This window comes from Herpailurus yagouaroundi, unplaced genomic scaffold, assembly GCF_014898765.1.
Source record: "Herpailurus yagouaroundi ecotype Mexico unplaced genomic scaffold, PumYag 142, whole genome shotgun sequence".
NCBI lineage: Eukaryota > Metazoa > Chordata > Mammalia > Carnivora > Felidae > Herpailurus > Herpailurus yagouaroundi.
Window position 1 is genome coordinate 44,181,748 of NW_024412397.1, and position 17,078 is coordinate 44,198,825.

Consider the following 17,078-nt stretch of genomic DNA (forward strand, 5'->3'; position numbering starts at 1 on the left):
TTCTAATTTAGTGGGTTTCTTCTGTCAATGCTTTAAATATTTTATTCCAGTCTCTTCTGCTTTCTTGTTTCATGTAATTCTTATTCATGTTCCTCTTTAGGTAAGATGTTCTCTTCTTTGATGAATTTCTCTCTAAATATGGTATGCTTAAACTTGGATTTTTGTTATTTACCATGTTTGTATTCCCTGAACTTCCTGAATTTGTGGTTTGGTTTCTGTGATCAATTTTGGAAAACTCAGAGCAATTATTATTCAAAATATATCTCCTGGTCCTTTCTTGCTTGCTTCTTCTTCTGATATTCCCATTACATAGATGTTACACCATTTGTAATTTGTGCCGCATATTGTTATTTTTATTTATTTATTTTTTGTCACTTGTTTTTCTTTTTGCATTTCAGTTTTGGGATTTTCTATTGACATATGTTTGAGCTTATTGATTCTTTCCGGCGAAGATATGCTTTCATGTTTGTATTTATATTTTTGGTTGCCAGCTTTTCCTTTTGGTTCTTTATTATGTGCTTTCACCCATCTGCTTACATTGCCCATCAATTCCTACACACTGTCTACTTTTTCCATTATGGCTCTTAGCACACTAATTGTAATTGTTTTAAATTCCTGGTCTGGTAGTTCTAAAATATCTGTCATGTCTGAGTCTGGTTCTCATGCTTTGTCTCGCCAGGATTTTTTTTTTTTTTAACCTTTTAGCACGCCCTGTAATATTTTGCTGCAAGGTGGACATAATGTATTGAGTAATAGGAACTGAAGTAGCTAAGTTGTTAGTATGGGTTTCATGTTTATCTGTCTAGGAGACAGGCTGTGTTCGCCTTTTACTGTAGCTGTGTATGTAGCTTCAGTTTTACTAATGTCCGTGTTTTTATCTCCCCTGTTGGCTTTGGGTTTTCATTTGGATTTCTCATTCTTAAGCAGAATTTAAGCCTTTCGGTTCATTGTTGCAATTCATTATTGTGATACAGGAGACCTGTTGCTGTGGCATTAAGTTGTAGGGAAAGATTAGATCTCAGTATCTGAGTGGGTGTGTGCCTCCAAGACATGACCTTCACAAGTGCTTCTCAGCTTGGCACCTCCCCTCCCTTGTCTGATCCAAGAAGGCTTACAAGGGTTAGAGTTGGGTAATTTTCCTTTCTTCAAACCATATTAGGCTCTGGTGAAGTTCTTTGCCTCACTGAGTATGTATTTGTTGTGGGCAATGCTCTGGGCTTATTTCAGAATGGTTACCTTTCCCTCCTTCTGGCCCAGCATAAGGAGATTTTTCTCTAATCTTTACCTGAGAATCTAGTGGTACTCCTGGAGGTAATGCCTGGGGAAGTGCTGGTGTCCCCTTAGCCTAGGTATCTGGGTGATTATAACTCTCAAGTTATAATCTTCAGCCTCCAGGAATTCATTAGAGTTACTGTTTGAGTAACTTCCAGTTACTGGCCCCAACAACATCTGCTTCCAACAAATTTATCTGTATTCCCTGCACCCACCTATTTCTCCAGTTTCGGGGAGGGCTCTTTGTTCTGTGACCTCAATTCTCTTGTGAATCTAAGAATAGTCATTGGTTTTCAGTTTTTTCAGTTTTGTTCTTGTTGTCAGGATAGGAGTGATGGCTTCCCTGCTCTTTACGTGTTTGAGTGGAAACTGGCAGTCATCTAATTGTGTCTTAAAGTATCTTCTACGAAGCTAGATGTCATGTACTTTTGTTTTATCCCAATGATTTACCATAGGTTGAGAACTTGAGACCAATTTAACAAAGGGAGAATAATTTTTGCCTATTCCATCCATCATATTAGCTGAAAATTAAATGAATAAATCCCTGTGTGAGATAAAGATTTGGTTATGCATGTACACACAATCAGCTTAGGACAACTTTTTGTTCCAGAAAACAAAAAAGATACCGAAGATTACTGGGGTCAGTTCAAAAGTATGAGAGGCAACAAAGGGGGCTTACACTGGCCTAAATTGAGAAACTTAGAACACAGAAGAAAATTATTGAAGTTGATTAAAACATACAAATATCTTTTAAGAGCCCTGACTTCATCATTAAAAAAAAGAAAGAAGGATGAAAGAAATTGAGAAAGACAAAAGACAGAACTTAGACAAAAAAAAAAAAAAAAAAAAAGAGAAGGAAAAAAAGAAGAAAGGGAGGGAGGAAATAAGGGAGGAAAGAAAGGAAGAGATGGGAACAGTAGAGAAAAGAAAAGTTGGGAACAACTCCATTGGAGATTACTCCAATGAGTAATCAGCTCATCATGCCTCATGAATGAGGCATCAGCTCATTACTCTGAAAATTTATAACAAAATGTTTAGATATAAGCATCAGTTTTGCCTTTTTCAGGATTAATAATATTTCAGGATAACAAATTAGCTTTAGTATATAAAGAAAATTTCTTCTATGTAGAATATGTCAAGATGATAAGCATACATAATGGATTAAAAAAGTATCACTTTGCAATTTCTAATGAAATCGTTGCTTAAAGAATTCAAGCAATGGTCAATCAATGGATGGTAAACCACTGGGGAAAAGTTGATGCAAAATGAGAGCATAAGCTGCCATAAGCACATAACCTCATGGAACAATACTTTTTTGATGATTTTAAGTATAAAGATAAAATTGCTCCCTCCTTGAGTATAAATTCTAGGGTGCTAGGATCTGATACTTCTGAGGTAATTAATTGTGCCAGTCATATACAGCAAAGGCTTTATGTCACCTCACTATTCTGGTGCCATAGAGCCCTTGAAGAATGACTTCATCATACTCCAACATACATTCACTTAATCTCCACAGTCAATGAACTTTTAAATATCTATTTCAGCCAATGCTCTTAGGTTGCAGGATATATAGATATGAATTGAGTTGGTAGGATTTTTGGTATACGAATACAATGGTAGCTTGAAATCCTTAAGATATTTTCAGAATATTTCTATGATTATGTTTAACAATATAGTTCTCATATAAACATTAAGTGAACAGATCTTTCGTTGTTTTGCCAGGTTACCACTATTCTGCTACTATAATAGTCCTTTTTCTAATCAAGAGGCCAATATAAGTTGGAGCCTGCTGACAGAGATATTCCAAGCTTGCAGAGAGGAAATTGCTTTACCTAAAATTTTATAATTTAATTTGCTGACAGGACTCAGTAAGATTTGGTGCAAAAGAAAAAAAAAAAAACAAATGGTGTCCTGTTTATCTTCCTCTGAACAACCTGCTCTTAAAATATTAATTTACCAAACATTTACTGAGTACTCCGTAACCTTTTTGTTGATGGCAATGATGAATAAAATATACATGTAAATGGCACGCTACTGACATATACCCATTTCAGAGAAATATTCCTACACTGCTCAAATAAATGAACAGCTCCATCTCAGTGAAAGTGTGTCAGAGTTATCGTAACATAGTTTTATTTTGCAATTTAAATAGTTAGGTTATTCTTAATAATTAATTCTCTATTTCTATTACAGGCCTCTACTCCCTATATAGCAACCTTTATCAGTATAACATCAAAACCTGTTAATCCTGATTTTCTTTCTCTGGTGAATTCCAGAGAGCTCTATTCAAGACTGAAAACAAGCTACTCCATGTCATTCCTGGTGGATCTTACTGTTAAAATTGTTGTCATTTTATTCATTCTATGGAAGCATGAATCTCCTTTTAATGTAGATACAGCAAACTTTTTGAAAATTCTGTTATTTAAGTGGATAGCACAATTCATCAGGGTTAGTTAAATGTAAATAGCTTTGAAGTAGCCTAACTAGACAGTAATTATAAAAAAATATATAAACTAATGTGGAAGAATAGAATATCCCCCCAAAATGCCATAATATTTTACTTTTCAACTTGCAGTGTGTATATCTAATTGATTAAGTGGCTCATGAGAACTGTTAATAGACAATGAAATAATTAGCAAAGGCTGCAGAAATTTCACAGTCACACATTTATACAATATTAGCATGTAATCGCTTAATGGCACCCTATGAGCTGAGTATCAAATACCTATTTTTAAAGGTGTAATCACAGTTTTATAAAATAGATTCTAATGATACTAATCAATTTTGTGCATGCTGTTTGGAACTATTTTAGGGAACTATTAAAACACACATATACCTACAACTTAGGGAAAGGAAGTGTGGTAACATGAAAGACCTAGAAAATCTCAAAAGAGACAAGCAATTATGAGAAAAGGCTAAAATTCTGGGCATTGCTCCATTTGCAACTTCTACAATACATAACTTTGAATTGGCCTTATAATGTGAAGTAGGAAATATTTCTGTTCAATTACCTTCTTTCTGAAATATTCTGTGGCTTCATATATATTATATATATATGTTATATATATATATGATAAATGCATATCTGGATAAATTTAGGATATATATTTATAGAGAGAGTATATATAATATATGTATTTATTCTAAATAATATATATACCATAAATAATATAATATATATTATATATATATGTATATATATATATCCTACACTGTTACTACATTGGTTTTTTTGCGATATAATTGACATATTATGTTAGTTTCTGGTGTAAAATATAATGATTCTACACATGTACACACTGCAAAATGATCACCACAATAATCCTACTTATTTTTAAAAGAGAAAGGAAATGTGAGCAGGGAAGGGGAGAGGGAGAGAGAATCCTAAGCAGGCTCTGCACTGTCAACACGGAGCCAAACATGGGGCTGGAACCCATGAACTGTGAGATCATGACCTCAGCCAAGATCAAGAGCTGATTGCCAAACAAAGTGAGCCACCCAGATGCCCCTGTGTGGCTTTATACTTAAAACTATATGCCATCAATCATACAGCTTACCAAATTTACTTGAGACACAAATGGAAGTGTCTTACTGACAGATACAGATTTATCAAATCTTCTTGCTTCCATTTATGGAGGAATCCAGGAAATGAAAATTTGAGTTTAAATAATGTTTATATAATTTGAACAATGAATAGCGCCACTTTATTTGACCTTGGACATGAATCAAGTATAGTCCAAGGATTTTTAACCATGAAATCGGCATAAGGAACCCATGCAATTCAACAAACTTAACCATTAATTGAGCACTTTTACTGGAAAATGCCCCTGATAAGATAGTACAATAAATTTTCTCTCAGTTTGGTTTTCATAACCTTAAAATAATTCAGTTTTTCTATAAGTAATATAGCAAAATCACCCAATAATAATCAGGTTTTAGAATCAGCAAACACAGTTTCTGATAATCATTGGATGATCACATTGAGCAATAATAAATCTCTTTGATGGTTTCTTCATCAGGAAACTGGGATAAATAATATAATCTAATTTATGTGGCTATCATGAGGATTATTTATGTATTTATAATGCATGTAAAGTTCATAGCATGGTGACTGGCACATAGTAAGTCCACAATTATTATTACCTATTATGTGATTTTGATACAGTTATGTTTAAATGCTTACTACGGAGGAGATTAAATAAAGTACAAGTAATATTGAAGCAAAATTCACTATGGAGTTCATTTTATTTATTTATTTTTAAGTTTATTTGTTTAGTTTGAGAGAGGAGAGAGGGTGAGTGTGCAGAGGGGAGGGGCAGAGAGAGAGGGAGAGAAAGAATCCCAAGTAAGCTCCAGTGTGGAGCCTGGCATGGGGCTCAAACTCACGAACCATGAGATCATGACGTGAGATGAAATCAAGAGTCCAATGCTTAACTGACTGACCCATGCAGGTGCCCACAACAGAATCTATTTTAACAAGTGTTATCCACCTTATATGAGGATGATTCAAGTGAGAAACTTCACAACTGAATCTTCACCCACTTAATTTCTTATGCCCACATGTGGGCTCTTTATTTCATGCTGTGGTGGTACCAGTCAGACTGAGTTCATGTCCAGGTTCCAAGAGGAGAATACATTGTAACTGTGCATAACTGACACACAGCCCCTTGTCCACACTCATAGTACCCTTTTATCTTTACTCACAGTGAAAATGCAGGCCTTCTCTGGAGGAACCTACTCATTGTTCCTGGCCAGAACCCTGTTGGACTAAACATGCTGAGGGAGCCTGCTTGGAGGAGAGAGGTTAATTCCTGCTGGTTAGGTTAGGGAACGTTGCCTAGAGTAGCGAGCACATGGCACACCTGAACAAGGGTACGAAGTCAAGAAAAGATAATAGGCAGGGAGAGAAAAATTCTTGTGGGAAAATGATTGTGAGTAGGAAAGAGGGCAGTTCTGTGCGCAGAGTGTGGAAAGAACTTTAGCGTAGCTGACAACTAGAAATGATGGCAAAGTGGAGTAATAAAGGCTAGAAAAGTAAGTTTGAGGAAATTTGAGCCACACAGTAAGAAGCTCAATCTGTATTTGATCGAAAATGCACTACATTGGAAGACTATCCATATAAACATATTACTTCTCAACTTGGGGGGTGAAGCCTCCATTTGCCTGTTAAGACTAAACAGAGTTTTGTTTAATCAAAGACCTTTACAAACTAATAGCCAATTATTTGTGAGATCTGAATGCAATTTGTGAATTGTCTTGTGCTAAAAAATTTTACACATATTGTTTTCTTGAGTCCTTACAATAACCCCCACGAAGTAGATACTGATTTTATTCTATCGATAGCCAAATACACTGATATTTAGGGAAGTAATATAACTTGCCCCAAATTACCAGCTAATTGTGGCAAAATCATAACTAGAACACTAGTTTATCAGAGGCCACAGCCCATTTATACATTGCATTTACTAGGTAGAGATTTTGCATTGGTGATTTGTTTATAAGTAGATACAATAGTTTGATTTTAGAATTAATATCACTAAACTCTTATATAAAAACCATGAGCCTGATAATTATTTTTTTATTTTTTGTTTAATGTTTATTTGTTTTTGAGAGAGACACAGACAGAGTGCAAGCAGGGGAGGGGCAGAGAGAGAAGGAGACACAGAACCCTAAGCAGGCTCCAGGCTCTGAGCTGTCAGCACAGAGCCTGATGTGGGGCTCGAACTCATGAACTGCAAGATCATGACCTGAGCTGAAGTCAGATGCTTAACCAACTGAGTCACTCAGGTGCCCCAAGTGCTTATCAACTGGCATTTGGTACCCACGTTTATCAAATGGCATTTGGTACCCAAGAATGAATTTATCATTATCCTGGGTCTTCTCTCTGTATATTTATACCAGATACTCAGTATCTTACCTCTAAGGCATATTGTTATAGCTCCAACTTAAGAGTAGATTTTAAAAATTGCCTTCAAAAAGAATAACTAAGAGAGGTATATTATTTTATGATAAAAATACACATTTTCCATTTAAAGCAAATAATAATTTTCAAAGTAAAAAAGATAGACTATGTTGAAAATGTAATCTCAGTTGGTTAAATTTAAGAAACAGTGAGAGGGGAACAGCCTTCACTGCAAGCACATTTCCCAGGCCTGAAACAGTTTCACTTGATTATGCATTAAATTCATTTCCATTCACTTGCTACCATTTTTTTCCCTCTCATATTGAAGTATCAATTCGTCATGTTAAGGTATGTCCTTCTTTGAAATAGTCCATTTTATTTGTTCTGCCACTTAAAATGCCTCATGTCCTGGAACATATTCTCAGTGATTTTTGGAAGGGACCTATTTATTTTCCTATATTCCTTTGTTCCTTCAAGTATTAATCAGATTCTCTTGCATCACATCTCTTTCTCATCTGTATAGCCTCTTTCCTTTGGGTGTGAACATGTCCTTTAGGAATCTTAGGGGTAGCTAATCATATCACGAAGGAGGGGGAGACTGCATATCACATATAAAACAACCATATAAACATGAACAAATGCCAATGTACTTTCAAAACTTGAATTAAAAATAATAAAAACATTTTCCTAAAATGCATTTAATGCTAGTACAATTTTTCATATGCTTCAACACTTTTTCTCTTGAACATCAATAAATGCTACTAAGCTTTACTATTTTTCCTCAATGCAGCATAAAAAAAGCAATATATACTCTTTTTGAATAAATTATCTGGAAATAATTGAAACCAACAGAAAAGTTGAAAAACACTACAAAGAACTCCCTTATCAACCTCACCTGGATACCTTTGCCTTCAACATTTCACTTCATTTGTTCTCACTCTGCCTGATTCACCCTCACCTTCTTTCTATTATTACTATTAATGGTAATTGTAGTGGCCTTTTCTGAATCAAATGAGAACAAGCCCTAGATATAATACATTATCACTTCACTTAGGTGTACTTTCTTAGCACAAAGACAACCCTTTTTGATCCTCATAAACCCTTGAAGTCAGAAAAACAACTCTGGGGCACATAGGTGGCTCAGTCAGTTAAGGCCAAGTTGATTTCAGCTTAGATTTTGATCCCAAGATGATGGGATCTAGCCCCACATCAGGCTCTGTGCTCAGTGTGAAGCCTACTTAAGATTCTGTCTCTCTCTGCCCCTCTCTCCCGCCTTTTTGCTCTCTCTTTCTCTAAAGGAAAAAAGGAAAAAAAAAAAAAAAAGAAAGCAAGCAACTCTTACATGTTACCATCCAATCTCCATTCAAAGTTCAATGGCTTTCACCAAAAAAATCTTTATTTTCTTTCTATTCTGGGATCCCATCCATGAAAATGCGTATCATGTTGGTTTTGTTTCCTCCAGTCTGACAGTTTCATGGTTTTCCCCTGTCTTTCTTATCCTTGATAGTTTTAAAGAACACAGGCCACATATTTTGTAGGATGATCCTTACTCTTCCTGATCATGCTGATAGCTCAGTGAGTCTCACCTGGGACAAATTTGCTCCCCAAGGGTCATTAGGCTTGTCTGGATACATTTATGGACTATCAGAACTAGAGGGTAGGGGAAGGTACTGCTGACATGTAATGGATAGAGGTCAGGGATGCTGCCGGACAACCACCATGTTCAGAAGAACCCTCAACAACCAAGAATTATCTGGTCCAAACTGTCAATAGTTCCAGGGTTTACAAACCCTGTGTCACATACTATTCATAGATAACCCTTCAAGGACAGTAGGAGAAAGAAAAATAACAATATAATTTCACTATGAACATGGGATATAAAATTTAAAATATTACTAAAACAAATCCAAGAATAAATACAATTGTTAAGACTTCATGACCAAGTTGGGTTTCTCCCAAGAAAGCAAAGTTAGTATAACTTTAGGAAATATACAATTTCAAAATTTATAAAGTATAAAACCTTGGACAAGACTAAAAACAGATTAGACCCACTTAAGGAATATAGTAAACAACTCTTAAGACAATTCAGTAGAAATTATCCAGAATTCAGCATACACAGAAAGAAAAGAAGAGCTGGAAAATGTTGAGATGTTAAGAGATGTCGAGATAAAACATGGAATGATAGGGTCTAACACACCAAAGTTTCAAAAGTGGAGAAAAATTTATATTTGAAGATGTAATGGCTAAAAATATTCCAGAAATAATGAAAGACACTCAGATATAAGAATCCAAACAAATCCAAAAAAAGATTAAGGGAAGAGAAATTCACAACTGGACACTTCAGAACACCAAATAAAAGTTTGTCAAGGACACACTGAGAGAAAAAAGAGGTACTCTTTCAAGGAGCAACAATTAGATTGACTGCTGACTTATCAATAACAATAATCGAAGCCAGATACTAAGGGAAAATTATTGTCAACCAAGAACTGAAGAGCTGGGAAACAATCTTTTAAGTACCAGGGCAGAAAGGGAACATCTTCAGCCTGAACATCTTCAGGACTGAAGAGTACTTCATTTCACTGAAGAAGAAATTGCAATGCCAAAAAAAGGAAAAGATAAAACAAATAAAAAGATACTCAGACTTATTAGTAACAAGGAAAATATAAACCGAGAACAAAACAAGAAACCATTGCATAGGTAGCAGCCTGGAATACATTTTCAAACAATCAATGTAACCATGAAAGTATAAACAATTAACAAACAAAACGTTTATACATGTCTGGTGAAGGATTAAATGTATGCAAATATTTGGGGAAATACTTTACCATCACTTTATTTTTGAAGATGCACGTACTGTGTGACCCCACAATTCAACTCCTATGTTAATAAAATTAAAAAAAAATTTCAAATGGGCACAAGTGGATAGGTATAAATGTCCATAGGTATATTATTGGTAAGAGCAAAAAGCTAGAAACATAGAAACATTTGTATTGAACAAGAATAATGGAATGAATAAATGAATTCTGAATTCTGGGATATTCCTTAGTGAAATAACAAACAATGGTGAAAAGGAATGAATTATAACTACACGCACAGCTGAATCTTAGAAAAATCTTGTACAGGAAAGAAAACCATGTTGCAGAAAGATACATAAGTATGGGGGTGCCTGGGTGGCTCAGTCAGTTGAGCATCCGACTTCGGCTCAGGTCATGATCTCGCGGTTCGTGAATTTGAGCCCCGAGTCAGGCTCGGTGCTGACGGCTCAGAGCCTGGAGCCTGCTTCGGATCCTGTGTCTCCCTCTCTCTCTGCCCCTCCCCCGCTCATGCTCTATCTCTCTCTGTCTCAAAAATAAATAAACCATTGATAACAATTTTTAGAAAAAAAAATACATAAGTATGATTCTATTTAAATAAGTTTCAAAATTGTCCAATATTAACCAACAAAGACTAGGAATAGTAATAGATATGGGGAAAGATATTTTTTTGAAAAAGTAAAGAGACTGCAAAAACAAAAGCAGGATAGTGGTCACCTCTGAGCAGGATAGAATAAGAATTGTGATCAAGAAGAGCACAATTGGAAACTTCAGAATGTTCAAGATATTCCTTTTTCTTAGAGTTGCAGCATGTGTGGGGTGTTCGACTGTGTTCCGACACCTTATGCCCGGCATACATTATGCCGTCTCTGGACAAGGCATTACATACGCAGCACCTCATTTGATTTTCACAACTATCATATTTTCTCTTTTTAAAAAAACTTTCTAAGGCTGAAAGTTTTTTTTCTTTCTAATCCAGATAAATAAGAGAAATATCTTCTCAAATTTCATAAAAATGTCTTTGTTGACATTACAAATTGGATTTCATTGAGCACATCGGTTTGGGGGAAATCTGTCATTCTAACAAAGTTGTGTTCTTCCCTTTCTATCAGAAAAAGTCTGATTTCATCTTTCCATTCGAATAAATGCATTGATACATGTCCCTTTGACAAGATTTTCACTTCTCGGCTCTACTTCTAAAACAGATGAATTGAAAAGACATGACAGCCCGCCATGGTCATGTTGCCTGCACAAAATAAGGTGCTGGAAACTTAGGATTTCTCACTGAAACTCTGCTTTGATCTCATTGAATGCTCACTTATGACAGGTAAGTTCTTTGATCCTATTGGGGAATGAAAAAATAGTTTGAATTGTCACATTATTGGTGGCCCCAAAGATTCTTCACCCTGGGGACAATACCTCAGAGTAAGATTTAAGGTAGAGAGAGTCCTCATTTCTAAAGTCATCATAGTCTGATTGTCAGGAATTTTGCATGCCAACCATTAAACCCGTCGTTATAAAAAAATTAGATTAGATAAAGTTACAGTTACATACGTTATGTTTAAAACAAAGGTGATAATTATGCAAAAATATCATTTTAAATGATTTTTCTATGTTTCTCTGTATTCTCTGCTCTGAAAATTGTTTCTGCTTGTCGTGTGTATATAGTGGAAATGCTGTGTAAAGTCATGGTATCGTGCATCTCGTTTAAACTCTGCATTCAGTGACTTCATTCTCTATCATTAATCATTTTTCAGTCTATTGGATCTCTCAGATTCTGAGAGATGTGTCTTGAATTGCCCCAATATGACAATTATCACATTTTCCTCATGTTATTCTGTCTTCACTTCATATATTCTGATGTTGTGCTGTTTTGTAGGTAATGATTAATGATGGTTAAATCTTTTTTGGTGAATTATACTTACTAGTGTGAAACAGAAATCTTTCTCTTATGTAATATCTTACCTTACTTTTTACTTTCTCTGGTATTAATATTTCTATTTTGATATTTTAAAAATATTATGAAATCTATTTTACATATTATAAACCACATAACAGCTATCTTTTTTTCCCCCAATATGAGAATCTCCACCCTTTCCTAAGAACATGTAACACTTTCACACGTATCTTCATCCCTAATATGTTTGATCTAACATCTGAATCAACAATTTTGCTGCAATACATTTTCAGATGATTATTTTGAAGTCCTTTTCAAGTTCCATCTCCAGCACGTGTTGTCAAACTAGGATAAGTTTCCTCATTATGCGTTAATTATTATTGTGAACCATCAAGAAAAAAAACATGGAGAGTTTCTCATCTTGAAAACACATCTTGAAATAGAATGACAGTTTTAATTAACAACGGAGCCCAAGTATCAATAATTCTCCAGAAACTCCTTCAGTCCCAACAATGATTGCTACCAAGAAAGTAACTGCTTAGGTTAGCACTACTGCTTAGGTCAATTCTGGAACTCTGACAGTGTCTGAAAGCTGACAATCTTGAAATCAAAGCGTAGTCCCTGTAAGACCTCTTTCATCACTCATGCAAACCTTTCAGAGATGCTGTACTGAAAATGGTTTTCACAGCACCATTAAAGCAGTAATGTCCCTCATCATTTGAACTGCAGCCACACATCTGTTTTAAGGATATTGTCACTCTTTTGAGCTTTCCCATAGCTTAATATGTAATCTATATTCTGAGTTTCAAAGGCACATTTTTTTTTTCTATAAACATGAGGTTACTCGCACTGCTCTCTGAAGATGTATTATAACTGGCAGCATGAATTATATATTTAAGCCTATGACCCAGCAGTATTAATTAGCATTACATTTTAATTCACACATCAAGAAAATACTAGTACTGTGAAAAGCTTTTTTGCCTACCATGCAAAAGTCTATCGTTCACAAACTAAAACCAAAGCCAGTTTAACACTGCAAGATTCTTCCCCCTAATGATGCTATAAACATGCTACTATGCATACGGTTTATTGCAGTTGCGTTTCCACAGACCCCTTTGTGTTAGGGATGTCTATAGTTCAACAGTAAACTGGGCATCAGAAATCCTGGCACGTAGCCCCCGCTTCAGTACTGGATAAAAACGTGACCTCAGGGAAATCACTTAAAGTGTCACACCTACACTCCAACATGTATGGATTCTTCAGTGATGTTTAGTTTTTCGGGGTTCAGTGTGTTTTTTCTCTCCAAAAGCTTTGTGCATGCTTCTCTCTCCACCTGGCCAAACCTCCACCGGCTTGCCAATCTGGATGCCTACATTGTTGTTTTTAGCCTCTACTCATTTACCTCCTTTCTGAAGCCCTTCCTTGTTCAACCAAGAAGTGATTGATTGATAGCCTATTCCTTGTGATAAAGTGAAAAGTCCTGAAGAGCAGGTACGGTGGATTCTCACTTTTACACCTCTGGGGCTTAGCCTAATGCTTTAAACATGGTGAACACTTAAAAGTATTTATTTGATGACAAATCAACGAATGCATGAGCATATATGTATGCATGAACACCTTGTAATTAAGACCATGTGACTAGGAAATAATTTTGGTTAAATTCTTTTTTCCTTTTTTTTTTTTTTTTTTTTTTTGGTATATAGAAAAAATATCACCCAGTGGACAATTGGGCTTCATTTTGGATTTATGCATGCTTGAGAGATTACACTTTTGTGATGCTCACACACTACCTTTAATTTAACTAGCTTAGTGTTAAATCAGTGTTAATGCAGGAGGAAACATTCTGCTTTAAATAAACAACAAACAATGGGCCCAGCACTTAGAAAAATGGTAATAAGACTAAGCTTGGATCCATGCATTCAGAGCTCCTTCTCTGGTCTTTTTATTACGGAAACTAGAATGAATGGCCAACCTTTGCCAACCTCAAACTAAATTCTTTAGTGCTAAGAGATTAAGGTGAGTGTATTTACATTTTAATTAGCAAAATGAATTAAAGTCTTCTGTATTAAAAGGAGCGCCATGTTAATGGAGAAATGACAGCTACCAGGTTATTATTTTGTGTCCGGGAACTTGCCAAAAACACCCCACAATTGAATACACAGTCTGGCTGGCTCAGTGTAAAGTGGCTTCCAACCCAGAGACAGGTGGTCATTGTCTGTACCCTAGGAACTCATCAGGGGGAAAAAAGTCCAATGCATTATTTGATAACAATAGGAGATGCCGAATTGCCCAGATGTCATCTTAAGGTCTACACCAAGTGATAAGTACCCAAAGAAAAATAATACATTTTATCCAAATCGAACTCCTTAGTTTTGTTATTTTCATTATTGATGTGATCTTTCTTAATGAGCTATAACACAGATAGATTGTCTACTGACTAGTTAAAATAATTTTACAAATATCATTTTGTGATAATTTTCAGTTCATGTATGCAGAACAATTTTAATTAGTAGGGATGGATTCAACTTACTTGATGTTTATAAGACATGTTGAAAGATAAAAGTGATATGTTGACAGCAGGGGTTTTTTTGGATTTTTTTAAAACCTTTTTGGATAATAAACAAGTTCATTAAATAAGTTTAATAATGGTAAATGTACTTTAATGAAGACATTGATAAAATGGGAAAAATGTGTAATATGCAAAGAAAATGTGATTATCAATGTTGACAGATCCAACATACTTAGATTATTCTAAGTATTTCAGTAGCATTATACATTCTGATTGTTATTCAGAAGCATATTAATATTGTCATTAGGAATCACAATCTGACAGCCCCAGGAGAGGAGAAAATTATGCAGACTAACAATTATAAAGAAAAAGCTATTGTCATGTTGATATCAATAGCAATATCAAATTAAAGTTACTTCTGGAATTTATGGTTAACACATTGTTCACCTTTTTGGCAGTTAGAATTCCAATTAACTGATGTTAATAATTTAATATTGAAACAACCAACACAGTTTTTTAATCACAACCTGAGAACTCATACCTTAGATTGAAGGGCCTATTAAGAGAAAAAAAAAGTGACATTTTATGTAGAAAGGTATTATATACCAGTGTTTATTCCCAGACTGTTATTACTATCTTAAGAAATTTATCTTCAAATTTTATGAAAGTATTTGGGTAGTTAGACAACAATCAAGTTAAAGAGTAAACAAATGGTTCACTGTTATCCTCTGAATATTGGGATTATGGATTGTTTTTATGTCTTTTTTAACCTATTTTTGAGAAATCATCTTTTTCTACAATGACCATGTAGTGTTTTATCACATGAGTAAAATATTTCAAGATTGTTTTTAGAAATCTTGAAAAGCCTGAGTGGTTCAGTTGGTTGAGCATTTAACGCTTGATCTCAGCTCAAGGCATGATCTCACTGATTGTGAGTTCAAGCCCCGTATTGGGCTCTGTGCTGGTGGTGCAGAGTCTGCTTGGGATTCTCTCTCTCTCTCTGTCTCCCTCTTCTTCTGACCCTTCCCATCTTGTGCTGTCTCTCTCTCTCAAAATAAATAAACTTAAAAACATGATTTAAAAAAATCTTGAAAAGCTATATACTTTTGGAATTTTTTTTCCTTAGTTTGATTATACCTGGATTGATGAGAACACTCTTCTTAGGCTACTTCTGGAAATGATAATCCCACTAATGAGGAAACAAAGGTGTCAGAAGGTACCATGGTTCTGGTTGACTTCTCCTATATTCACCTCATATGGCATTTTAATTACAATTAGTTTATATATGTACTGATCTAGATGCAGCCAATCCTTGTGATCCAGCTGCTCAGAGTCCTGTGATCAGACACCAAGTAGAACTACATAGACTTGACTTTGCTGCTTTTCCTAGTCAGTAGGCATTCACCTAACCAAGCCAGCAGTCTTTCTGTTGCTTTCATTTGGTCCAGAGGGATAACAGGAAAAATGAGTCTAACACTTTTTGTCCAGAGACCAGGCTAAAGGAGCAGGAGCACTATTTTTGTGGTCCAGGATAGGAGAAGGTCACAGAGGTCAGACTTTTGTACCCCGAACCTTTCAGGTAACAAGTGCAAATTATAACCAAGAGACAAAGCCAAATATCATAGCCACAGAGCAAAGTACAGAAGGCACCATTATAAGATAAGGACAAGAAGTTTTCAGGGAGAGAACAGCAGAAGACCTGGAATCAAAGGACAAGGCAGGGGGAAAAAACCCAAAACATCAGCTATAAAATATGAGAGGTACTGGGAACTCTTTCTTCCTAAATGATGACCTTGTTACCTGGAGGAAGCACTTCATATTCACAGGTGCAGAATCAGGCAGAAAATTGATGGGTTAGCACAAATCCGTCTCTATCCCTAGAGATGTCCAAATCACTTCCAATGGTGGTTTTTATATGGTATACAAAGCACGGCATTTAATTATGTAAACTTGCAGGTGGGTCCTTCACAATCCTTTTAGTGACCTATTTATTTTTGAAAGATTTTATTTTTAAGTGATCTCTATACCCAATATGGCGCTTGAACTTACAAACACAAGATCAAGAGTCACACACTCTGCCAAGTGAGCCAGCCAGGCACCCCATGGTCTATTTATTTTTCTGCAATCCTACTGCACTCATTAGATGCATTTAAGGACAGGTGTGAGAATAAGAAATGAGATATTGTTTCATAGGAAAGTCTGTGCCTATGAAATGATACTACCATTCCTTTAATCAATCCAATGCATAGCTCTTGCAACTGCATAAGAATCTGCTACAGGTGGGAAAGTGTCTTGGGCAAAATAAAGGATTGAAGAATGAGAAACATATCCTGGGCAAAGCTTACTTTAACAAAAAGAAGTAGAAAAAGAAAAGTGCAGACTTGGACATTGGTGTTTGTACACAACTCATATATCGGTATCTGTATAAACAGTGTGAAATGGGGGCGCCTGGGTGGCGCAGTCGGTTAAGCGTCCGACTTCAGCCAGGTCACGATCTCACGGTCCGTGAGTTCGAGCCCCGTGTCGGGCTCTGGGCTGATGGCTCAGAGCCTGGAGTCTGTTTCCGATTCTGTGTCTCCCTCTCTCTCTCTCTGCCCCTCCCCCGTTAATGCTCTGTCTCTCTCTGTCCCAAAAATAAATAAACGTTGAAAAAAAAAATTAAAAAAAAAAAAAAAACAGTGTGAA